General features: G+C 41.9%; 1 pseudogene; it reads left to right on the top strand.

Annotated features, from left to right (window-relative positions):
* Positions 1-7357: 7357 nt before the first annotated feature.
* Positions 7358-26087, top strand: LOC101844383 (annotated as a pseudogene).
* The last annotated feature ends 1177 nt before the right edge of the window (positions 26088-27264 follow it).

The raw sequence follows: 27264 nt of genomic DNA on the forward strand, positions 1-27264 counted from the left end.
TATTGGGGTGCAAGCTGAAGATCAGCGAAGCAAAACAGCCAAGCTACCAGAGAGCTCTTACCTTTACCAGGACTACGGTGGTCTTGACCTCAATGTGACTGGAAACTAATTGCCCAAGACTTAATACTGAATGCCCTGCTCCTATCTTATATACCTCTCTAGTGCTAGGATGAAAGACATGAGCTCTGTTTCTCTTTTAGACTGGTTCACTCTCATATAGCCTTGGGTGGCCTTGAACTCAACAGGATCCATCTGCCTATCTCCTGAGTCCTGGAATTAAAGGTGAGTGCCACCACTGGCCAGCTTCTATGGCTGTGGCTAGTTTTGTACTCTGATCTCCAGGTAAGCTTTATTAGATCATAAACAATATATCATCACAGTGAACATCTGTTTTTAGCAGCCTCTAACTTGGCACTTAAGTGCTATTAGCACTTTGGCTTTAGAATCACTGTCTTAGACATCTCCAAATCTACAATATTGGATACCTCTTGCAGTCTCTTTGCCTACTTAGATAGAACTAAGCAGCTGACAATTCCCAGTTGCGCCTGCTATCCAAAGAGGTGGGCCTATGGGGAGTATTACAAATTTTCCTACCAGCCTTCCATGTATCTATCTTCCCATTGGCAGCAATCTCTTAACTATTTTAAGGCTTTCTTACAAGGCAACTGGGTCATGCATTACAGGTAAGTCAATAAATCCATGGGGAAACTAGGGTCTGGGGTCTCCTATTCTGCCATCTTCCTAACATCAGGCCTGTAAGGAATTCTCTCTCTCTCTCTCTCTCTCTCTCTCTCTCTCTCTCTCTCTCTCTCTCTCTCTCTCTCTCTCTCTCTCTGCTCTCTCTCTCTCTTTCTCGCTCTCTCTCTCCCTCCTCCCCACTTCCCTCTCCTGTACCACCAGGTCTGTCATATATATCCCATATTGTCCTAGGATTTGTTATGTACTCAAGGGCAGGTGAACATACAGTTTTCCTTGTGTCCTATGTTTAGGAAGGGTTTATGTAAAGTTTATCTCAATTCTTTAAATAATTAGTAAAAGTCGTCTGAAAAGTGATCTGGTCCTTGATTTCTAATAGCAGGAGTGTGTTTTCTGAGATACAATTCATATATAATAAACAGCCAACCTTTTAGTATATAGTTGTGAACTGGCAGAGTAATAGAATTATGTAGTCACCACCACAAGCAATTCTAGTACATATTCCTCACATCTGAAAGAAAATTCATACCATCTGGCAGTTGTTTCCTTGCCTACCCTACCCTTTCTCTGGGCTTTATATCTGGTAAGCTTTTCTCTTTCTGGACATTTGTCTATGGTGAATGTTTCATACAAATGGAAACACAGGCTATATGGTCCCTCAGGACTGACTGTTTCATGTATCACAATGTTGATAAATGTATCTATGTTGTAAAGCAGGGCTCTACTGCTTTTAATAGCTACATAGTATTCATTTGTATAGGTAAGTCACATTTTCTCAATTACCATTTGATAGACATTTAGGTTATTTCTTCTTTGGGGTTATTGTGAGCGCCGTAATAAGCATTCACACACAAGTTTTCAGCGAATACATACTTTTAATTTTTTGAATATACAGCTGAGTGAAATTACCACATTTATGCTTAATATTTTATGGTTTTATTTTACAAGAATTATGCACCATTTTATATCCCCACCAACAATGTGTGTAGGTTCCAGTTTCTCCCTCTCCTTATAGCACTCAAACTTGCAGCTGACCATCATTCCATAATTACTGTTATAGTCATACTGGAGTATGAGAAATGGTATCTCATTATGGTTTTGATTTTCTCTAAAAACTGATGATACTAAGATTTTGTTCAAGTGCTCACTGATAATCTGTATATTTTGCTTTGAGAAATGCTTGTCCAAATCTTTTATTTATTTATTTATTTATTTATTTATTTTTGGTTTTTCAAGACAGGGTTTCTCTGTATTGTTTTGGATGCTGTCCTGGGACTTGCTCTGTAGACCAGACTGCACTCCAACTCACAGTGATCTGCCGGCCTCTGCCTCCCGAGTTCTGGGTTTAAAGGGGTGTGCCACCAATGCCCAGCTCTATTATTATTATTATTATTATTATTATTATTATTATTATTATTAGTTTGGTTGTGAGCCTAGCCTTTAACAGCTGAGCTATCCTTCCAGCACTCCTTTATTATTTTTAAGTTGACTCGTTGAGCTGGGTGTGGTGATACATGCCTGTAATCACAGAACTTGGGAGGTGTAGGCAGAAGGGCAAGACATTTAAGGCCATCTGTTATGGAATATTACTTTATGTAAAGATGTGTTATATTTATTTATGCTGCATTTGTTTAATTATGTAAAGATTGTCACTGTTTTACATTGGCTGCCTAAGGTACCTGATTGGTCTAATAAAAAGCTGAATGACTAATAACTACGGAGTAGAGAGATAGGCAAGGCTGGTAGGCGGAGAGAATAAGTAGGAGAAGGAATGTAGACTCAAGAGGAGATAAGGAGGGAGAAAGAGATGTAGATGCGGGCCAGATAGACAGACACAGAAGAAGCAGGAAAATTAAGACATATAGGATAAAAGAAAGGTGGAAAGCCCTGAAACAAACTGTAGATGGAGAGAAATGGGTTAAAATAAGGTATAAGAGCTAGTGGGACATGCCTGAAGTAAGGCCTAGCATTCATAATTAATTATAAATCTCTGTGTCATGATTTGGGAGCTGGGTGGTGGCCCAAAAGAAAGCCAGTTACAACCATCTTTTGCTACTAGTGAGTTCACAGCCAGCCTGATCCACACGAGACCCTCTCCAAATAATGTTATTTATCTGTTTATTGCTAGATATGATGCCACTATTCCTTCTTGATAATACATCCTTACCTACTACATAATGCAAGTATTTTCTCCCATTCTGTGGATTATGATGTGAGATGTCCTTCTGTATGGTATGAATATGTATGGATTTTATGGGTTGATGAATAAAGGTGACTTGGCCGTCGGCCATGCAGAATAGAGTCAAGGGGAATCCAAACAAAGATACAGAGAGAAAGAAGACTGAGAGAAGCAAGATGTGAGGTAACAAGCCAAGAGCCTCATGGTAAAATATAAAATAATAAAAATGGGTTAATTTAATTGTGAGAGCTAGTTAGCAATGTCTGAGCCATTGGTCAAACAATTATAATTAATAATAAGCCTCTGAGTTGTTATTTGGGAACTGGCAAGCAGGTCAGGAAACACCCAGCAACAGGATTATCTTTTCACTTTATTGACAGTGCCATTTGAAGGAGAAGGCTTTTTACTTTCTTTTTGACAAAACATCTATATTTGTATGGCTTGATTCAAGTACACAAAGGTGTCTACTTTTATTTTCAACTAGATCCAGTTCTTACATGTGCCTCTTTGATGCATTATGAGTATTGCATAAGATGGTGAATATTCCACCAATTATCACAGCAATATTTGTTAACAAATCTGATGTTTTACTATTGAATTGTTTCAACAAATTGTCTTGACAATTGTGCTGAATATCAAATGACCACAGATACATGAGTATATGAGTTTACTTCTGAAAATTAAATTCTATTTCAGTCATCTGTATATGTCTCTGTCTCTCTCTTTATGTATTTCTCTGTCTCTCTGTCTCTGTCTCTCTCTGTCTGTCTCTCTGTCTGTCTCTCTCTGTCTGTCTCTCTCTTTCTCTGTCTGTCTCTGTCTCTATCTCTGTATCTCTGTCTCTGTCTCTCTGTGTCTCTGTCTCTGTCTCATCTCCTATATCCCTGGCGTCTCTCTCTCTCTCTCTCTCTCTCTCTCTCTCTCTCTCTCTCTCTCTCTCTCTCTCTCTCTCTCTCTCTCTCTCTCTCTCATCTCCTATATCCCTGGCTGACCAGAATTTGCTATATAACTGAAGATGACTTCCAATTTCTGATCCTCCCAACTGTTGAGATCACAATTATTCTCCCACCTAGTTTGTGTGGTGGTGGGACAGAACTCAGGGTTTATGTCAGTACCACACTATCTTAATTACTAGAGCTTTCTAGTGAGTCACTAAATCAGGAACATAAGGACTAGAACTTTGTTGATCTTTTTCAAAGTTGTTTTGGCTATTTTGGTTCTCTTAAATTTCAATATGATTTAGGGTTGTCTTGTCAAAAAGGGCAAGTAGGAAGGAATATGTAATTTAACAGTGATTGTACTAAATCTGTAAGCAGAGATAGCTGTGTTTATTTCCTTCTAATCTGGGTGGTTTTGTTTCTTTGTCTAGCCTAATTGCCCTGGCTTGACCCTCCAGCACAATGTTGAATAGAAATGGTAAAACAGACATCCTTATTTCTTCCTGCTTGCAAACAGATTTCTATTACTCACTACTGTACACGAAGTTAGTTGTTGGGTTTTCATACATGTTCTTTAGCAGACTGAGGAAATTCCTTTCCTGTACCTAACTTGTTCTTACCGTAAAAGTATTTGGAGTTTTAGAAGTACCTTTTTCTCCACCTACAAATACAAATATATGCGTTTTCTAATTTATTAATACATTATACTAGAGCAGTTGATATATGGAACTAACCACACTCCTCAGACTGACAGCACTTTTCATGTGGATAATCTTTTGTCACACTCCATTTGATAGTATTTTTCTGTGGAATTTTGTGTCTATCTTCATAAGGGGCTTGTATTTTTCTTGCATATCTTTGTAGCACTTGCCTTATAAAATGAGTTGGGAAGCACTCCTTCTTCTAATATCTAAGAGGAATGTTATCAGTGCTAGTTCCTTCCGTGTCTGCTAGAATTTATCAGGGAAGTCATGTGAGCTTTGTGAAAGGATGGTGATTACCAATGCAATCGCTTTACTATTGTAGATTTATTAAGATTATCATTTCCTTCAAAGTAGCTTTGGGTAACACATACTTTTCTAGGAATTTGTCTATTTCTTGTAGACTGCCTAATTTGCCAGGTTGCATTTGTTCAGAATATTACCCTATAGTTTTTCTCACTGTAAAGTTAGTGATAATTACCCTTCTTTCTTACAAAATCAAGTTTTTCTGCATCTTAGTGAGCTACCCCTTGAAGTGGTTTTCTACCTCATCCTCAAACACTGGCTGTTCACCAATGTAAAAACAAAGCTTTTCCCCTTAGAGGAGGGCCAGAAAGCTGTAACAGGTTTGGCCCTGTCTTATGGGTGAATCCAGACTGATCACACGAACATTTGGTGCTAATCCTTATGAGAAGCAGTGTCATGGTGTAAGAATCTTGTATAGAACAGCATAGCCACATAAGTTCAGAAATATGGGGTAGATGTGAATATCATGATGGCCACGGGGTGTCTGACATTGCAGCTGCCAGAAGATGCAAATGGCATCTCTAGTAGCTTGAAGCGCAGCCACTTTAGCACATTTTAGGCTAAAGTTCTAGCGGAGGCCATCCCATCCTCTTGGGTGGGAGAGACATGGAAACTATATCTTTATGAGAAAGACTTTATGTCTCTATTCTAGTGTATTACAATGTCTCTCCATTCGTTCCTGTGGTACACTGGGACACATTTCTACGGGACATCTCACATACTGGTTGGTTACCAATGTGGAAAGAAACCTGTGGCCAACCAAACTTCAGTGTTTCCTATTCAGACACATAGATCCTTCATTAAGCAAAAGGAGATGAATTTTTAATATATTAAGAGTTTCTCAAAAGCTATCATACTTGTATAAATGGAAACTCTTCTTTAAATATTTTTATTTGTATGTGCATGGGTGTTTTGCTTGCAGGTATGTCTGTGCACCATATGACTGCATTGCCAATGAAGGCCAGAAGAGGGCATCAGATCCACTAGAACAGGAATTACACATGGTTAGCCACCATGTCGGTGAGACTAAAACCTGGGATAGTCAAAACAACTCTGTACAATAAAGGAACTTCAGGAGGCATAATCATCCCTGACTTCAAGCTCTAACACAGAGCTACAGTCCTGAAAACAGCTTGATATTGGCACAAAAATAGACAGGTAGACCAATGGAATTGAATTGAAAACCCTGATATTAACCCACATACCTACAAACACTTGATTTTTGACAAAGAAACTAAAATTATATAATGAAAAAAATATCTTTGACAAACGGTATTGGCATAACTGGATGCTAGCATGTAGAAGACTGCAGATAGACTACCTTGAATTCTCCTCCCTGATAGTGAGTTTGATGACTACCTTATATGCCATCCTAGAACCGTTATCCAGTGACTGATGGAAACATAGGCAGACACCCACAGCTAAACACTGAACTGAACTCCTGGAATCCAGTGACAGAGAAGGAGGAGTGATGAGCAAAGGGGTCAAGACTGGGATTGTGAAACCCACAGAAACAGCTGACCTGAACAAGGGGGAACTCTTGGACCTCAAACTGATGGCTGGGAGGCCAGCATGGGACTGATCCAGAACCCCTGAATGTGGGTATCAGTGAGGTGACCTAGGCAATCTATGGGGCCTTGGGTAGTAGACCAGTATTTATCCCTGGCATACAAATGGACTTTGGGTACCCATCCCACAATGAGGGATGTTCTCTCAGCCTGGACTCTTGGGGGGAGGGCCTAAGCCCTGCCCTGAATGAAATGACAGACTCTGGGGATCCCCCATGGAGGGCCTCACCCTCCCTGGGGAACAGAGTGGGAATTGGGTGGGGGGTTGGGAGGAGCTGGGGGGGGGGCAGGGCAGAGGGGAGGAAGAGGGAGCTGGGATTGACTTGTGAAGCAAGCTTGTTTCTAATTTAAATTAAAAAAAGAAAACAAAAAACCTGGGTCCTCTGGAAAAGCAGCCAATACTCATAACCACTGAGCCGTCACTCTAGACCTGCAAATGGCAATTCTTTGTGGGCAGTTTAAGTATGATATTGCCTCTACTATACAACACCAGAAAATTCCATCAACTCCCCAGCCTGAGTTTCCATCAATTCCAGCCTCTGTGTTCATAAAGATGATACCATGGCAGCTAAACTTCATCCTACCACCCTTCAAGGAGTCTTCACTTCTTGAAAGTGTCATTTAACCTTAATTTCAGTGACTCTGCCATGTTGGCCAGACCATGGTGTCCTGGGAACAGACATTTAGGCTGCAAGAAGGCTTTAGAATAAACTGGGAACTCAGAGCTAGCTCCAAACTCAGCTCTCGGGTGGGGGTACAAATTGTTCAGATTGGGACTATCCTTAAGCTGCAGCCTGGTGATGGTCTAGGCATGGGTGACAGGCACATTAGAAGTAAGAGACTGAGGAGTAAACAGAAAGAACTTTTCCTACATTTCGGTCCTGTGCCCCCAGGGCTTACTTTTAAACTTGATGTGTCCTGATCTCCAATTTAGGCATCGCAGCAGGATCCAGAGTAATATTGAGGACCTCCAGAGCCATGTCGAAACCACACAGCAAAGCAGAAACTGCCTTCATTCGGACCCAGCAGCTCCATGCAGTCATGGCTGACACCTTCCTGGAAAACATGTGCCCCTGGACACTGACCATGCACCCATCACAGCCCGCAACACTGGCACCATTTGTACCTTTGGTCCTGCTTCCTGGTCTGTGGAGATGTTGAAGGAGATGATCAAGTCAGGAATGAATTTGGCTTATTTGAGTTTCTCTCATGGAACTCATGAGTACCATACAGAAATTATCAAGAACATGCATGCAGCCACAGAGAGCTTCACATCTGACCCCATTTTCTACCAGGCCATTGCTGTGGCTCTGGATACAAAGGACCTGAGATCCAGGCTGAACTCATCAAGGGCAGAGGCACTGCAGAAATGGAGCTGAAGAAGGGTCACCCTAGACAACGCCTATATGGAAAAGTGTGATGAGAACATCCTGTGGCTAGACTATAAAAACTTCTGGAATGGGTTGGGGAGATTGCTCAGTGGTTAAGATCACTGACTGCTTTTCCAGACGACCTGGGTTCAATTCCCACCACCCACAAGGCAGCTCACACCTGTCTGTAGCTCCAATTCCAAGACTACTGACACCATCACACAGACATACATGCAGGCAAAACACCAACACACATTTAAAAAAAAGGCCATCTGTGGGTGGTGAAGATGGGCAGCAAAATCTACATGGATAATGGAATCATTTCACTGCGGGTGAAGGAGAAAAGGGTCAAAGGTGCTGACTTTCTGGCGACAGGTGGAGAATTGTGACTCCTTGGGTAGCAAGAAAGGAGTGAACCTCCCTGCTGTGTCAGAAAAGAACATCCAGGATCTGAAGTTTGGAGTGGAGCAGGATGTAGATGTAGTGTTTGCATCTTTCGTCTCCAAGGAAGCTGATGTGCATGAGGTTAGGACCTTCCTGGGAGAGAAGAATATAAAGACCACCAGCAAAATTGAGAACCATGAAGGTGTCTGCAGGATTGATGAGATTTTGGAGGCCAGTGACAGGATCATGGTTGTTGGTGGTGATGTAGGCATTGAGATTCCTGCAGAGAAGCTCTTCCTGACTCAGAAGATGATGATTGGACAATGCAACCGAGCTGGGAGGTTTGTCATCTACACCACACAGCTGGTGGAGGGCATGCACCACCAGTGCTGAGGGCAGTAATGCAGCCCTAGATGGAGCAGACTGCATCGTGTTGTCAGGAGAACCAGCCAGAGGGGACTAACCTCTGGAGACTGTTTGCGTGCAGCACCTGATTGCCCATGAGGCAGAGGCTGCCATCTATCACTTGCAGTTATTTGAAGAACTCTGCCATCTGGAATCTTTCAGCAACAGCCCCACAGAAGCTGCTTCCGTGGGTGCTGGGGAGGTCTCTTTCAAGTGCTGCAGAGGGGCCATTCGCAACACACCATATCTGACAGGAGTGCTCACAGGGTGGCTAGGTACCACCCACATGCTCTTATCATTGCATTGAGGCACATCCCCGGACAGCTCGCCATCCATCTGTACCTTGGCATCTTCCCTGTGCTGTGTAAGGATGCAGTACAAGATGCCTAGGCTGGGGATGTAGAACTCTGTGTGAACTTGGCCACAAATGTTGGCGAGGCTCAAGACTTCTTCAAGAAGGAAGCTCATTGTGCTGACTGGGTGGCACCCTGGCTCTGGCTTCACCAATATCATGCGTGTAGTGCCCATGTGTGGTGATATATTATTTATGATTTATTAAAGCTTGCCTGGGGATTCAGAAAATAAAATCAGCCACAAGCCATAGAAGCCAGACACACACCTTTAATCCCAGGAGCCAGAAGCTAGGAGATGGTGGTACACACCTTTAATCCTAGGACTGGGGATCAAGAGGTAGATGGACCTCTCTGTGTTCAAGGTCACCCAGGGATACGCGAGATTGAATCAGTCTAAAAGAGTAATTCACATGCCTTTAATTCCAGTATTAGAGGGGTATAAAAGATAGAAGCAGGGTCTTCAATATTCAGTAGGAGGCATTCATTCTCCAGCCACACTGAAGTGGGAGGCATTCATTCTCCAGTCACAATGAGGAGAGGTTACAGTCTGGGACTTTGTGAGAGCTCGTGGAGACAGGATCAGCCCATTCAGCCTGAGGTAGAGGTAGGAAGCTAGTGACCAGCTGATTTGTTGTTCTGATATTCAGCTTGAAGTTTGAACCTCAATATCAGTCTCTGGGCCCTTTCATTTATTTACTCTTATGTGCCTCGATGACCCTCTGGAGTCCCTGTCCCACACCCCCTGCTCCATTCCTTCCTTCAGGCCAGCAATGCTTGTATTGCTCACTCTGGACCATAATGTGGCGCTAGTGAGCTGGACACCTGGGAAAATAATGCCTCTGACGCATGGAATAGAGCCCAGCTGTCTGTCATATTATCCTCGACAAGCCAGGGGTGAAGGAGGAATGCAGGATGGTAAACCTTTTGGCTTTATCACAAAAGGGCAGCAACATCTCTGTGTACTTTGCTCCTATAGAAAATTGCCCAGAGAACTCCCAACGCTGGTCTGGAGTCAGGAGACCACAAGGGCTTAGGGCATGGGGCCCAGGTTCCAGTGTAGACAACCCTGGGCCCTGGCCCTGACTTGCTTCCCCAACAGCTTTGGCCTCCCCCACTCCTCCTTGTGCACTCCACTCAGCTGCCACTGCAGATTCAGACTCCACTCTCCTCCTTCCGAGTTATCACTGCAGCATGTTGTGACAGTGCCCGCCTGACTGTAATAAACATCAGCTGGGAAAAACCAACTAAATGCCCAAGGGTTTTTGTTGGTTGGTTATTTTGTTTGTTTGGTTTGGTTTGGTTTGGGGGTTTTTTGTTTGTTTGGTTGGTTGGTTTGGTTTGGTTTTGGTTTTTTCGAGACAAGGTTTCACCGTGCGGCCCTGGCTGTCACTCTGTAGACCAGGCTGGCCTCAAACCAAAGCTTTATTTCAGCCATTTAGTTATCACTCTGCACTGACTCTAGACCTTGGCTGTTTACCTAATACCCTGTTCCACCTTACTCCATACAAGTAACTTCATTACATCACTCAACTTCTATGAATAAAATAATTCAATAAAAGTATGATGAAAGCAAGTGATGTGATTTGTTTTGTTTGGGGGGAGAAATGATATTTTAAAATTATGTATTCTCTCCCAATTCCAAACACACTTATAATGTTTTTGCTAAAAGTCTCTTCTATTATTCTATCTTATCCCTGCATCCTTTTTGAAAGCCTATGGAAGGTTGCATGTAACACGAAAATTAAAAGACCCAGAGAACCAGAAAAGCAAAGCAGCCAGCCACTAGCTCTCACCTCTAGCTCAGGCTGAAAGGACTGATCCACGCACGAGCTCTTCACCAAGCCTCAAACTGCTGCTTCTCCTCAGTATGACTGGAGAGCGAATGCTTTTACTGAGACCTTGCTTCTGTCGTGTATACATCCCTAATGTTGGGATTAAAGGTGTGAGCTATAATTCTCTTTTAGACCGATTCACTCTTGTGTAGATCTGGGTGGCCTTGAACTCACAGAGATCTGTCTATCTCTTAATCCTGAGTCCTAGGATTAAAGGTGTGTACCACCACTTCCTAGCTTCTGGCTGCTAGGATTACAGGTGTGTATCACCACTGCCTCATTTCTATAGCTTGAAGCTGACTTTGATTTTCTGAATTCTCAGGCAAGATTTAATAAATCATAAATAATATTTTACTATAGTTACATATGACCAAAAGCTATATTTTCCTTGCACTCACCTTTCTGGTAGCCTTAAGGGATATTTGGCACCAATCTACAACTCTTGTTTATTCATAGATATGCCTTTTTGCAGACCACCTGTAGCAGGAAGACTAATTACAGGCATGGATAAAAAAATACTAGCAAGAACAAAAGATAGTAATATGAACAGTCAGTTATGGGTCCCACATTTTCAATCATGAATAAACGGTCTCATTTTTTAATTATTTGAGAATTTCAGACATTCATGTAACGAGTTTTGGTCAAAATTATCCCTTTCACTCCTGCAATTCCTTCCCCTCCTCCCCATAACTTTTCCCTCCCAATTTCATGTGATTTTTTGACCCTCTTAATGTTGTCAGCGTGTATATGGGTATAGGGTCACCTACTAGAGAATGGGTAGCCTCTTAGGGGCTGCATCCCTGAGGAAACTGACAGTAACCCAGAAGCCAACAGTTCCCAGTGACTCTTCCACTAGGGAGTGGAACATCATGAGTCCATCCTTCCTTTGTGTTGAGATTCTGTCTGACTTGATTGTACTGAGTCTTGCGAGTGCTGTCACAACCTCTGTGAGTTCAAGTGTGCAGTGGAGTCCCATAGACCCTCCCAAACAATAATGGCTATTGCCACTGCTCTTGTTTTTACCATTGAGAATTGATGGTAAGAGCTTATTGCTGAAGAAACCACATACTTGAATCATAGGACATGGGAAACTCAAGCTGGTACTGACCTGGAAAATTCATTGCCATTGGCTATCTTTCATAGTGCTGGAAGGTGCTATGCATACTACCAGGGGAGAAAAATAAACAATAGTCTAACCCCGCTGTGAATTTGGTGAGCTACAATAAAGGCTGGCCTGGCAAAATATGTTCACTGGTGCAATAGTAGCACAGGCCAAATATCCATAGATGGGTATGTCATAGGACCCAGCCTCTAGGCCATCGACCCAATACTATGATTCTGGTAAACAGACATAGTAGTAAACTGCCCATACTTATAGATTCCTCATCTCCTAACCCTCACTATAAAAGCTGAGGGTTTTTTGTTTGTTTTCTTTATTTTGTTTTGATTTGATTTTTGTTTTTTCCTTGTTTCCTTACTTGACCAGGCTGCAATGATAAGGTAAGTAAAGGAACATTTCCAGGGACTCTGGTACCCTCTTCACCTAAATGTTCTACATTTGACAGTGTCCTGCTACCCAAGCCCTAAGTGCAGGCCTAGAATCATCTTGCCCCACTAGAAATTTCCCATGTAGAGCCATAAGCTTCTTGTCTTGTATCAGCTAAGTCAATAGGGTAGGCGACATCTCACTGATATCTCAGACATTAGCAGCTTTGTGAGCTGCCTCTTTACTGTAACTGGAATTGTTCTGGTTGTAACTAAGTGCAAATCTGTGGAGTCCTTCCTGCCTCATCACAGAAAATGAAAAATAATATTTTAACACTGTTTATAGAAATTTAAAGTTGAATAAGATGATGAAATCCAAAATTCTCTTATTTCAGAACATGATAATGGATTGCTTTAACATAAGCTCAAGATCAGAATATCTTATCCCCTAAGTTTAAATTGACTGTTGACTCGAAGAGCTTTGATCAATACAAGCAAAACCTTTTCCACTTGACATGCTCAGAATTTTGGTGTATGTGTTTGTGCGTGAGTACACATACTTCTGTGAGGGTATGTGTGTGCAAGTGGACATCAGTATCAGTTCCTGCCTCAGAAAGAATTACACTCCTGCTTCGGTATGGGAACGGTGGACAAAAAAACACAAAACAGCCCTCATTTTATCTTAAATAAAACGAATGTGAATTGTTCTCAGAAATGGACCTTTTTTCCCTCAAAATTAAACTATTTTTTCTTTTGTATTTAACGAAGTATTGCTAGCTGAAGGCAGTTTGATATGGTGAGAGGGATGTCAGATTGACGAAAGATGTACAGCCTGATTTAAAACCAAACCCTGACGTTTCAAAGAACAATGAAATGTAAGTTCCATGTAAAACAGGAAGCTGCTTTTTACAGTAGGTGGCAGTCAATACACATCTGGTCAGCATTCAGACAATGTGGAGCACCCACCTCTACTTGGTACAACTATATCAAATTCTGTATCCCCAAGGGTCAGGGATAATTGTGGAAGAGCAAGTGGAAAGATCTTAAGAGCCAGATGTTGTGGACATCTTCAGCAAAAGGTTCCAAATTCTAAGAGTCCAAAATAGCAATATCCTTATGAAGACCAAACTTAAGATGACTTAGGAAGATGAAGTTTTCTAATCCAAGTTTGTAAGTGGACATATTTGGATATAGTGGAGGGTCTTCAGCTTCCTTCTTATTGTAATAAAAATTTCTGGGTGTTGGTGGCGCATGCCTTTAATGCCAGCACTCAGGAAGCTGAGGCAGGTGGATCTCTGTGAGGCCAACCTGGTCTACAGAGAGAGAGTTCTAGGACAGGCTCCAAAGCAATACAGAGAACCCCTACACCAAAAAAACAAAAATTAAAATAAATAAATACAACTTCAATTCCCAGTACCACAAAAAAGAATATATAAGCACTTAATACAATGTTGACTAGAATGTCTACATGTGTGACTCCCAGGAGAAGACATTAGCACAGAGAAACGAAGGCTATGCAGAATATAGCAAACCATTTAATTTTTAGTATTTTCACAATAAACATATTAAAGATCAGTGGATTCTACAGAAAGAAAATTGATCGGCAAGAGACAATACTTAGGGAGATAATAGTACTTAATTAAATCAGTCCATATAGAGTTTTAATTGATTTGATGATACTATAGAGAAAGAATTTATAAAAGAAGATATATTAGACATGCATGAGGAAAAGTTTAAAGACATGAAAAAGGCAGTAATCTAATATAGGGTGCTGGCATTCTGGAGGATTTTAGATTTCATCCATGGTGAACTATGAAAGACCTTTAGAAGGAGAACCATATGGAAAAAAGAAAGTCATTTCTTCTTAAAGGAATCACTTTGAAGTGTCCACCTGCTAAGAAAACACTAGATTTTCTGGGAGTACAGTAAAGAATGTCTTATCCTTTGACTAGTAATGTATCTCAGAGTATTTGCCTAGCACGTTCAAGGTCTTAGATTTGGTATCCAGCACCACAAAAACATTTTCTACTGCAATTTTTTGGAGACAAGATCACATTATATACACTGTGATTTCAAACTCACTGTGAGATCAAGTTCCCTGCACCTGCACCTGCCCCTGCCTCTGCTGTGCTGCAATTAAATGTATGTACCACCAGGCCTGGACTTATTACATGTTATTAAATATTGTTTTTATTTATTCTTTGAGAATATCATGCAATGTATTCTTTATTGTATTCTCCCTCCTCAGCCAACTCCTCCCAGATCCAGCCCCAACTCCCTACTCATCCAACTTCCTTCCCCACTCCCTTCTCCTTAAACCCAACAAATCCAGTGTGTATTTGCCTACTGCTTTTAGGTGTAAAGCCTACATTGGCGTGTGTTCATTATACCAGGGGTTCACACCTTTAAAGGAAAGAAGCTCTCCTTCTCCCAGCAGTTGACAAATGCCAATAATTACTCAGCGAGGTATGGGACTTCATGGCTACCTTTGTCCCTTCATGCTGGGATTTTGTCTGGCACCAGCCCAATCCTTTCCCCCTTTATACCACTCTATTTTATTCCCCCTTCCTTGAAAGAGTCCCTGCTTCCCCATGACCCCTTACTACTTTCCTAACCTCTATGGGTATTTGAAATAAAAAACACATGTAGTTAAAGTTAAAAGGCTATCATCTACATGTGAGAGAAAACATGAGATACTTGTCTTTCTGGACCTGACTCAAGATGAATTTTTCCAGTTCCGTCCATTTGCCTGTGAATGTCTGCTTGCATTTTTAAAAGAGGATTTATAGTATTCCTTGTGCTGTTCATTGTGATGGTTGATACACATCTGTAGTTGCTGCTGTCCCCTGATATTAAACTGTACTTTTTTGCCTTCTAAAACAGACTGAACACCAGCAACTCAGCAAGGAGCTCCAAGCTTCCAGCACTGGTTTGGGACTGAGACATCCAGCTCCAGAGACTAAGTAATTACCAGGTTATTTCCCTCTCCTGCATGCAGACAGTCATTGAATTGTTGGAATACCAGCCTTTATCCTGCCAACCAATCTAATAAATTCATATATATGTATATATCCCATTGGTTCTGTTCTTCAAGAGAATTCTGCCTAATGCATATTTGAATATATCCAACAAAACAATTTGCTTATGGCCTAGAACAACATGACAAGTAAAGACACAAGTAGGACTAAACTTAAATCAGAGTATAGAGAAAATGAGTCTACTTCAAATCCCTGGCTCCTAGAATTGTAACCTGCTTGAAGAGTCCTCTCTCCACCTCTCAGCCTGCACAGCTCCAGCATAAAGTAACGATACCCCTTCCAGCTCCTCGGTGGAGACTACAAAAGAAAACATTTGCCAGGTCTTATCAAAGTTATACTTCGGAAAAAAAAGTAATAAAGGCCAGCCAAACAACAAAAAGAAAAGGGGATCAAGCAAACTAAATGAGTACATGCAGCGCTAGTAACATTATAGAAGCTAGCTTCAGACAAGAATTGAAACTACTAACAATAATAGCATAGACACTCTTCAAAACCACACAGCTATAAAGTGGGGTTTAATCTTGTGGTATCTGGCTTTTACTTTGTGCTTTGATACTGTCTCTAATTATTCAAGAGACAAAAGGATATGGCCCTTCCCATATTCCTTTAATTTTTGCTCTATTGACAATGCCTGTACTCACATATTCCTCCAAACAGGTTGCCACTGGCTCACATACAGCATAACAGAATCTTTTGGATTCTAAAATATTTGTTTTTGAATTGGGGGCGGTCTTATATTGTAACTCAGGCTGGCCTTTGACTAATCATCCTTTTCTATCAGAGCTTCTTAGAGAAATAACTGTGGCAAGACATACACAAGTAAATCTTGTCGTTCCAAATATAGATAGATAGATAGATAGATAGATAGATAGATAAAACATAGCAATCACCAATTATAATGAATAATAAGAAGTAAACTCATTCCTATCTGCTACGTCTGGGAGGGACATACAAGCAGAATGCAAGAACAATTCCATGTTATTTTTTAAGAAACTGAGGTCTTGTCTTGGTTCCTTCAAGTTTTCTCACAAACACTGAGAAATCTCACAGGACCATGTTACAAGGAGCTTTTAGCAGTGGGAAGTTGATGGGAGAGAGAGACAGAGTCATTCTTTTTACGGATGTGGCCGCTTATAGATTTCCCATTCTCTAGTGCATGGCATCACAGCCATGCACATATAGGCAACACTGAGGGGACTTACTGGATTGTAAAAGTTAAATAGGAAGGAGTTCTGCATAGCTAGTTCCAGGTCAAACAGAACTACATAAAGAGACCCTGTTTCAAAAAGAGCATGAAGTTGGGAGTGGCATGTTGGGGCAAAAATGAAGGTAGTTGGAGGGGCAAAATGGGGATAGACCATGATATTCTATTGTGTACATTTATGAGATTCAAAAAACCCAAATTTTGTTTTGTTTTGTTTTTCAAGACGGGGTTTTTCTGTGTAGCTTTGTAAACCAGGCTGGCCTCGAACTCACAAGAGATCCTCCTGCCTCTGCCTTCTGCCTCCCGAGTGCTGGGACTAAAGGCATGCACCACCACCGCCTGGCTTGAAACCAATTTCTCTCTGATTAGAATTGAGTCTCACTCCACAGGCGTGGCTAGGGAGGGCATAGGTTTAGTGGGGAGCTACTGCGGTCATGTTGCTAAATGGACATGATGTGCCTGCCTGTCAAACTGCCTTCTATGTAACTATAACCACAGACTAGTGATGCTGTCCGCTTGGGTAAGAGAAGCTTCTTTCGACAGTGCTTGGCAGTGTTTGCAGAGTTAGAATTAGTCAAAGTACAGGGAGGAGGTAATTGATGGATGCCCAACCGCAAAGGAGGCATCTAGAACCCTCCATCTAAGGCTCTGGGAACATGGAAGGAAAAGGGTGGGAAATATAACGGCGGGAGAAAGTACGGGGCCAAGCGTGGAACACTGGCTTCTGGTATCATGTGGCTGTTGCATTCTTCAATTCACAGAAGCTGCAATTATCGGCACAACATTGTTGCCTGTCAACACCCTGTCATGACTAGTTCATGGGGCCCTGCTCCCCAAGTGAATTTATAGGCTGATAACAGTTAATGGAGGAAGGAGATACACTTTCGAAAAGGGTATAACCACTGGCATGGTGCCCGTGATGCTGTAAATAAACTCTTACCTATACTGTAAACAATCTTAATGAGACTCATCGGGTCACCAAGAGAAGACATGAAAGTAGAAGGGGCCCAGTTGGGAAGAAGGAAGGCCTTAATAAGAGTGGGGTGGGGACAAAAAGAGCACAATTGAAGTAAATATGACTGAATGCATTATGGATATGTATGAAAACGTTATAATAAACCCATTCTTGAATGATTAGTGTATACTAATAAAACATTAAAGAAATTGTCCTGGCGTGGTGACACATGACTTTAGCTTCTATAATTGGGAAGCTGAGATGATATCATGAATCTGAATCCAACCTGGGCTACATAATGAGTCCTTATCTCAAAAATAAAAAATCAATAACATTTAAGAATGAGAAGTATAACAGAGCATTTGTCTGGTACGTGTAAAACTCTGGCTTCCAGTGTCAGCATTGTTTTTTAAAAAAATCAAAGAAGCAGGACAAGGAGATCCACACGCAGACCCCAACATTGTCTGAGCCAGGCTCCAAGGAGGAAGCATGGTCCTGCCCAGCTCCATAATAGACTAAGTGGGAGAAGGAGATTCCATTCAGGCCCTGGGCAGTTCACCTCAGACTTTGGGGCAGTCCACCCTAGACTCCGAGGAAAGAACACGGACCTTCCGTGTGCCTTGAACTGATGGACAAATGTATGTTGTGGTATGTGAGAGAGAAAGACAGAATGGTTCATGTCCTGTGGACAGGGGCACAGCTGAAGAGGCAAAAGAGGTGAGGAGTGGGCTGAGGTGGGGGGTTCAATTGCCACCCAGAGTCATGGTGATGCAGTCTCTGTGTTGATGTCCACGGCTCCTGATACCACCAAAGGCTGGGAGGATAGGGCTGCACAGAATCGGCCCTGCCCCTCACCGGCTGCAACACTGGGAAGAACTAGCCCTGCTCCTCGCTGGCTTAAGCACTCAGGAGAGAGTCTTATATCTGGCTTCCCTTACCAGCAACCTGCAACAGATGAGGGAGCAGACCCTCCCTCTTACCAACTCCCGGCACTCAGGGAAGTGGGCCCTGCTCCTCATCTGTGTAGCACAATAGAGGTGACCCTGTTGGTGGAGGCACTGGTGAGCTGGCACTGAGGGTGTGGCTAGTCATCCCCTAGTCATCTGCCCTGTGGTGGTGAGGGTGAGGGTGAGGGAAATATGCCCTTCCTCCTTGCCTGGGTTACCTGTGGTGAGTGGGGGAGCTCCAGCACCTGGGAAAATGGCCCTGGGCAACACAGTAGAGCTGTCCCTATTGCTGGGATGGGGATGGAGGGGGGTGGACTGTCCTGAGCATGGGAGATCTGGCCCGCTCCTCATCTGCCTCCCCTCCACTCACCCCTGCCCTCCTGGCTGCCTGTGGCAGGTGGGTGAACTGGCCCTGAGGTCATAAGAGCAGGAGAGCTGTCTGTCCCTGCCACTCACCAGTTGTAACACTCAGGAGAGTGACCCCTGCACCAGTAGAACTGGTTCTGAAGGTGGAGGTGTAGGAGAGCTGCCCCTGAGGTTATGAAAGCAGGAGAACTGGCCTGACCACTCACTCATCACTGCGAGGGATGAACTAGCCAGGGCAATTCTGGAGAACTCACCCGGGGGGGAGGCGTGGCAGGCTGACCAACCTTGCAACTACCCAGGCCCAGAACCAGGGTTATGTGTTGGCCCACACCAACATGCACCCCATCTATGAACTGCTGGAGCACGTGAAGGGACCATTCTTGCAGACCCAAAGCTTCAGGGTCTCCCTGGCATAGGGCAACAACAGGATTTCCAAGACAAGTTCTAGTGAGGGCCTAGAATCCATGGTGTAGCAGAAACCAGAGGCCTCAAACCAGACCAATGACTCTGCAACGAACATTTGCAAGTGGAGATGTATGAATAAAAGGGTTTATTGTATGACTCAGTGTCACACTGCAGCTTCCATGAAGATGGTTTTTCCTTTTTATCTCTTAAATTTTATTTTATCTTATTTGGGAGGAGGTTGCAAGGACAGAGGGCAGATATGAAGGGACAGGGAAATGAATAGGATAGAGATGCATGATGTGAAAGACACAAAGAATAAATAGAAAGGAGGTTTTAAAAAAGGAATGAATGCAAATATAGTCTTTTGTATATTTTCTTTCTCTTGCTTATCTTTATGATCATAAATAATTTCATAGTACCTTGTTCTCATCAAAATGGATTTCTGTAAGTATTGTGATAAAGACAAAACAAAAATCGGTGGGAGGGGCTGCAGAGATTGTTTTCTAGAGCACTTAGCTGGGCAGCGGTGGCACACACCTTTAACCTCAGCACTTAAGGCAGGTGGATTTCTGTGAGTTCGAGGCCAGCCTGGTCTACAGAGCAAGTTCCAGGACAGGCTACAACGCAATACAGAGAAACTCTGTCTCAAAAAAAAGCACTTGTTGATCTTTGCAGAGGACCCAGGTTCAGTTCCCAGCACCCATATGATGGCTCACAACCATCCGTAACTCCAGTTTGATGGAATCCAACACCTTCTTTTGACCTCTATGAGCAGCAAACAAACATGAGGTACACATACATACATGCAGGAAAAACATTCATACACATAAAATAAATCTAAGAAAAATCTATAGTAGACAAACCAATAATACTAAGCAAGGAATCAAACTATAATGCTCTAGGAAGTCACTTAGTCACAAAAACTGTAAGAGGGGGAGAGATGAATCACAGTAAAACTAGGAAAAAACTGCAAAAGGAAGATGATAAAATCCTTACCAATTGCTGTGGAATGATCCTTTTGAACACTGTGAAAATGTATTACTTTCATTGGTTTAATAAAGATCCAAATTGCCAATAGCTAGGCAGAAAGAGGTTGGTGGGAGAGCCGAAACTGAGAGAATGCAGGGAAGAAAGAGGGCACCCCCAGCTCCCAGATTCATCGTTCCTGGGCACACAGCCGGACAGCACCCAGAGTGGCTTCCTGCTCTCAGGTCCACTTGGCAGCTCCCTCAGATACAAGTCCCTGAATCCATCACACAGAGGAAGCAGGAGATGAACACGCTGTGCAGAAAAAGGTACCACCATGCGGTAAACTATAGATAAGAAATATGGGTTTTCTTGATCCCTCGTGTTCCCATCCCCCATTCCCTCCCTTCTACCCTGCTCCCAGTTTACCCAGAGATCTTAATTATTTCCCTTCCTGAGACCTCCACGTGTGTCCCTTTTAGAATCCCCCTTTTTAACCTAGCTTTTCTGGGGTTGTGGATTATAATCTGGTTATGTTTATCCTTTGCTGTATGCTTAATATCCACTTATGTATGAGTATGCATTATATTTATCTTTACTGGGTCTGAGTTACCTTATCAGGATAATTTTTCTAGTTCCATCCACTTGCCTGAAAATTTCATGATGTCATTGTTTTTTTTACCACTAAGTAATAGTTCATTGTGTAATGTACCACATTTTCTTTATCCTTTCTTTGGTTGATAAGCATCTAGGTGGTTTCCAGGTTCTGGATATTACAAATAATGCTGCTATGAACGTAGTTGAGTGAATATCATTGTGGTATGATTGTGCATCCTTTGGGTATATGCCCAAGAGTGGTATTGCTGGGTCTTGAGGTAGATTGATTCTTAATTATCTGAGAAACTGCCATACTGATTTCCAAAGTGGCTGTACAAGTTTATACTCCTACCAGCAATAGAGAAGTGTTCCCCTAACTCCACATCCTCTCCATTATAAGCTTCTATCAGTGTTTTTTATCTTAGCCATTCTCATAGGTATAAGATGACATCTCAGAGTCATTTTGATTTGCATTTCCATGATGGATATGAATGTTGACAATTTCTTGTATGTCTTTTGGACATTTGAGTTTCTTCTGTTGAGAATTCTCTATTTAGATCTTTATCTTTATCACATTTTTAATTGTATTATTTGGCATTTTGGTATCTAGTTTCTTGAGTTCAGCTCTCTGTCAGATATGAGGTTGAGGAAGATGTTTTCCCATTCTGTAGGCTGCCGTTTTGTCTTATTGACCACGTCCTTTGCCTTACAGAAGCTTCTCAGTTTCAGGAGGTTCCATTTATTGATTGTTGCTCTCAGTGTCTATGTTACTGGTTGTTATGTTTAAGAACTGTCTTCTGTGCCAAGGCATTCAAGGCTACTTTCCACTTTCTCATCTATCAGGTTCAGTGTAACTGGATTTGTGTTGAGGTCTTTGATCCACTTGGAGTGAGAGGTCATGGACTATGGACTGACAGTCAGAGAACCTGCATGGTACTGAACTAGGCCTTCTGAATATGGATGACAGTTATGTGGCTTCATCTGTTCCAGGACCTATCCCAGGGGCATGAAGCTGGCATTTTGAGCCCATTCCCTATGCTGATATACCTTGTTCAGCTTGATTCAGGGTGGGGCACTTAGTCCTGCCTCAACTTGGTATGACAGACTTTGTTGACTCCCCAAGGAAGGACTTACCCCTTCTGACGAGTGGATGGGGGGGGGGTGGGAAGGAGGGATGGGAGTGGAAGAAGGGGAAGGAGGGGAACGGGAAGTGGGTATGTAAAATGAAAATGAAAATTTTAAACTAAAAAGAAATAAGGGTTAATTTAAGTTGTAAGAGATAGTAAAAAGTCTAAGCTATTGGCCAAGCATTTATAATTAATAATAAGTCTCTCTGTGTGATTATTTGGGAGCCAGTGGTCCTGATGAAACACTCTGCCTATAATCTATCAATAGCTTCTTTAGACATAAATGAATTATAATTTCCAATTGATACACATAGAATAACACAATGGATTAAAAAGCAAGACCCAAGTAATAGAACTCACATCTTAAAGTAGAAGCCAGAAGCAGGGCACACAAGAAATGGCATGAGGATTTTGAAACCTCAAAGCTTGTCCCCAGTGACATACTTCCTCCAGTAAGGCCACATCTCCCAAACCTACCAAACAGTTCCATGAACTGGGGACAAAGTGTTCAAACAATGGAGTCTATGGAGGACGGTCTCATTCAAACGACCAAAATTCCCAAATTCATTGATTCTCCATTAGGAGTATTTTTTATCTTTTTATAGTCCTCAAGTGACATTTTTCTATATATTTAATTCCTACTTTTTTTGGTGGTCTTGCCTGGCAATAAATATTTTAATTTTTTGCTTTATGATGACAAATAATTTTCAAGTTTATTTCCTTTTTTGTTTGCTATTTAAATACAAAGCTAAGCCACAAACAGGTACAACCAAGACATTTTGTCTCACAGTTACACCCTCCTGTCAGATCCTCCTCCATGTCTGACCACTGACCAGGCTAGCAAGGGATTGTGGGGAAGACTTTCTTAGGTAGCACCATCATGAGGCTGGGGGCTAGGGGGAGGTGTTGGGAACAAGGGTAGATTCTCATACCTGGCTCCAGAGCCCTAGCCCCCTAGACTGAAGGTGAATGGTGAGAACTAGTCCTTCCCAGGGAGAAGAAAGTCACCTATGTCTACTATCACAGGTAAGAACTTAACTGTCATCTTGGCCCTCTGGCTTCCAGCACCTTCCCGTGAAAGACAGCAGGTAGAGAACTTCCCACACAGCAGAATTGGGGTTGTGGGTGGGGTATGGGCTTAGTAATTTCTGGTCCCACTATAAAACCTTACTTTTGATTAAAGTACCATCTCAAATCTTCTCTACACAAATCAGCCAGCCAAGCCAGAAAGATAAAAATAAAGGAACCCCAGGAAACAAAAACAAACCCAAAACAACAACAACAAAAAACAGTCATTTTACTCCCTTCAAAACCTATATACATATAAGTTGTTTTCGGTTTTTTTTTTTACTTTTTTAAAAAATGTTTTGCTTTCTTGGGAAAAATGTTGTATACAGACATAGGCAAGTAGATTTCAAAAATTAAAAAGAATTTACATAGCAAACAAAAAAAATCAAAAACCTCCAAAGCCAAAGCAAGAATTAAGAGACACACTGCAAACTGAGAGAAAATGTTTGCCAACTACTCACCAAACATAGGATTAATATCCAAAATATACAAAGAACTAAAAAGTTTAAATAATAATCAGTCCAGTCAATGAATGGGCAAATGGGCTAAACAGATATTTTTCAAAATGGGCTAAACAGATATTTTTCAAATGGCCAATACATACAAAGTTTCAGGTCTTTCATTGGGGTCTTAATCCATTTTTATTTGATTTTTGTATAGGGTGAAAGACAGGTATCTAGTTTCAGTCCTTCTACATATGGATACCTAGTTTTCCCATCATCACTTGTTAAAGAGGCTATGTTTCTTTCCAATGTATATTTAGGTACCTTTCCCAAGAATCATATGACTATATCTATGTGAAACTGTTTCTGGGTCTTCTATTTTATTTCATTGGCCTATGTGTTTGGTTTTGTGCATGTGCAGTACTGGTTTTTTTTTATTATGCCTCTGAAATATAATTTGAAATCAAATACTATGATTTATCTTACATTTCTGTTTCTGAATAAAAATCACTTTGCCTCTAAAAATGTTTTGCTTTTTATTATTTTTTAAATAAATTCAGTATTCACATTTCTATAAAGAATTAATGCAGTTTCAGGATACCTGTCCCACTGGGTTAGGAGAACAGTGCTTTTCCCGGCCTGCTTCTAGTGTGACTGCCCACCCTGATGCTTCGAGGTGCCTGGAAAAGTCAAAAGACTGTGAAGAGGTCTGTTCCCAGCCAGGCCTCCAAGCCCCAGGGGTCAGTAAGCTTTGGAGAAAGCAGAGGGGAAGACTAGCTTACTGTGAAACCTTTGTAAAAAAATATTCATACATGTCTATGTGTATGCCTATCAAGATGATGAGGAGAGCAAGAGTTTGGAGACATCCTATCCAGGCTATGCATGGGGGGTGGCAACACCCTCACACCAGCCTATCCTTGGACGTTGGGTGAGGGGGAGTCCTGGCTTTCATCTTGGCCACAGCCCGGCTTCCTAGTTCATGTTTGACTCCATTCTCTAAAACCACCTGTGCAGAGTCCTAGACTGCACAGGAAGCACAAACGTTCAACTTGTATGCAAAAAAGGTACAAAAACAACTAGAATATAAAAGTTTTGGTAATATAAGACCATCTGTTCAAGTTCACCTTGGAAACTTGTAACAGATATTTAAATACTGCGTGAAAAGTCATCTTTAATATACTTTTTAAAAACATTTGAAGTAATTACTTAAGTGTGTAAAAAATCATTTCCCTATGAGGATACCTTCAATCATAACAGCTACAAGACACTTTGTGTCTTTGCTATAAACTGATGGCAAAAGAAGTGTCACACAGGGAATATGTTAATGATGAGAAGATTCTCAATAGGCAGGCACTGAGATAAGAGTAGCTAGTTCTCAGCCTATACATTAAATCAAAAGATAAAACAGCAGACATTTAGGATGCATCCTTTGCATACACCTCTTCTTGTATAACTACTACAGTCAGTTTAGCTGCTGATGTGATAATGCATATAGTACATTTTCCACAGATGGCTGGTGATGCAGAACAAATTCTGGCTAAGTGCCTCAAACTTTTCTTGGTGGTGTCATTCTATGAGCCATCTTCTTACTCACCATCACAAGGTCATATGCGTTACATTATTTCCCTAAAATGGTAATGAAACATATTGAGCCATCTAAATTTTCTCAGTTATATTAGGAGGGACTAAAAATGGCATTTAAATTGTCTCTGGCACCAGAAAAACCATGCCACAGCTACTTATTGTAGGCCCTAAAGCAAGTTATCCAAATATTTTTCGAGACAGTGTCTCACTATGTAGCCCACGCTAGACTCAAATCTACAATCCTCCTGGTTTAGGCACTCAAGTGTTGGGATTACCATCATGTTGTAACCACACCCTGGCTACTTAAACATGACTATCCACAAAACGGGCACAATAGTCAGTTGTGTAACATGGACCCTAAGATTTTTTTCCAAATGTCTTGATGTATTTGCTTGCTAATTCGTAAGGCCTCACATGATGATAATGACTTTTACTTTCATGATTCTAACATAGTTGATCTTTTTACAAAAATGTATTTATATTTTATTCTATGTGTACAAGTGTTTGTTTGCATGTATGTATGTATGTATGTATGTATGTATGTATGTATGTATACCACAAGTGTGCCTGGTGTCCACAGAGGTCAGAGAAGGGCATGTGACCCCACAGACTGCTATGTGGCTGCTGACAATGGAACCTGCCTTCTCTGCAGGAATATCACGTGCTCTTAAATGCTCAATCATTTCTCCAGCCCCAACATGGTTGATCTTAATATACAGAAATTATCTAGGCGAGCCTACCTAGGCTCAAAGACCCTGTACAGGCAGAATATTCTCCAGTTGTGATTACAAAATAGATTGGGAGCATAAGTTTTCATTGGGCCATTGCTGGTGTTTTGTAGGCCCCCCACCACCCACCCCCTCACTCATGCCCGAGATTGAAACATTCCACATTCCACGCTGCAAGGAACTTCCTTAAGCAGGAAGGTAAACAACTCAAAATAGAATCAGGAATCCTTGAAACTGACCGGATTCGATTGGGTCCCTTCTTCCCAAGAGTAAACAAGCCAAGATGCTGAGTCTCCTTGAGACAGGCCAAGGTGCAGAAAAGACACGGATAAGCCAGGCTGCAGCAAAGACCCTGAGACCAGAGCAAACTGCCCGGAAGATGCAGAAACCTGCCAAGCTGCCTGGAAGCAGTTCAGACCAACTGACTGCCCTTCCCGAGTGACCAGGTTTTTATGTTGCATCTCCCCAGGAAAAGTCTTGAACACAAGGGCTGGCTCTGAGGTGTATTTACCCCATGAATTGACCAGAGAGAAGCATTTGCATCTAAGAGATAAAGCTGACAGCCCCAGGAAAATAGGCAAGGAACGAAACACAGTCTATGACCACAAAGAACCATTTTTTGCTCACAATAAAGTGAGACTGAAAGCTGGCTGTGCCCCTTAGACAACCTGCATAAAGCCCAACACACTGACTCCATCCTTATGAAAAAGTAAATGCAGAAGCCAGCCATATCCATTCTGACTTCTGACTCACAGAACTGTGAACCAACAAATTAACATTGTCATAAACTATGGTTCTGTGGAAAGCTGTTGTACAGCAATAGAACTTACGGGGAGGGAGGGGCTCTGTGACTACCATGGCCATCAGAGTAATGATTCACAGGAGGCAAGAAAGTTCAACAGTACTTGGTAGAGGCGTCAGTTCAAACCTAGTCTGACACTGGGCAGTTTATTTCAGGTACATTTGAGCACAACACAATTTGGAAAAGTTTCCTGGTGATAAATAACTCAGTCGTGTGTGTCCAACAAAGCTTATGACATGACTACATTGAAACTCTCTGTAAAATACATGTGACATCTTCCACAAAGATGGGTTCTATAGATTAACTGAGAAAAACAAGCTCATGATAAGGCTCTGGGGGAGGGTCCGGTCCTGAGTGTTTGTTGTCTCAGCCACACAGATAGTGCTAAGGTCATCAAACTATTAACCATTCCTGCTCCCAGCCTCATGAACAGGAAACAGGTTATACACCTCTCCCCTTGAAGAGACAATACTGTGTGTAATCTTCCGGGTTCCCATAGTGCTTATCTATGAGCCTCCAAAAAAAAAAAACCCTGATATTGTAGAGGATGGAACAAATGCCTACTGAAAAGTTTCTACACCCCAAAAAACCTATCCATCGATACAACAATCCAAATCAGACCAAATCAAACCGAATTAGAAAAAGCCCATGTTTAATAGATACACAACGCTCCCAAGATGGCCTTACAGTCCCCAAGAAAGGAGATGGGAAAGGGTGACCACATGTCTTTGTGAAGGAGTCAGATCCCCTGGAACTTAGAAACAGTTGTGAGCTGCCGTGTGGGTGCTGGGAATTGAACTCAGGACTTCTGAAAAAG

This window comes from Mesocricetus auratus, unplaced genomic scaffold (assembly GCF_017639785.1).
Source record: "Mesocricetus auratus isolate SY011 unplaced genomic scaffold, BCM_Maur_2.0 Super-Scaffold_100003, whole genome shotgun sequence".
In the NCBI taxonomy this organism is placed as follows: Eukaryota; Metazoa; Chordata; class Mammalia; order Rodentia; family Cricetidae; genus Mesocricetus; species Mesocricetus auratus.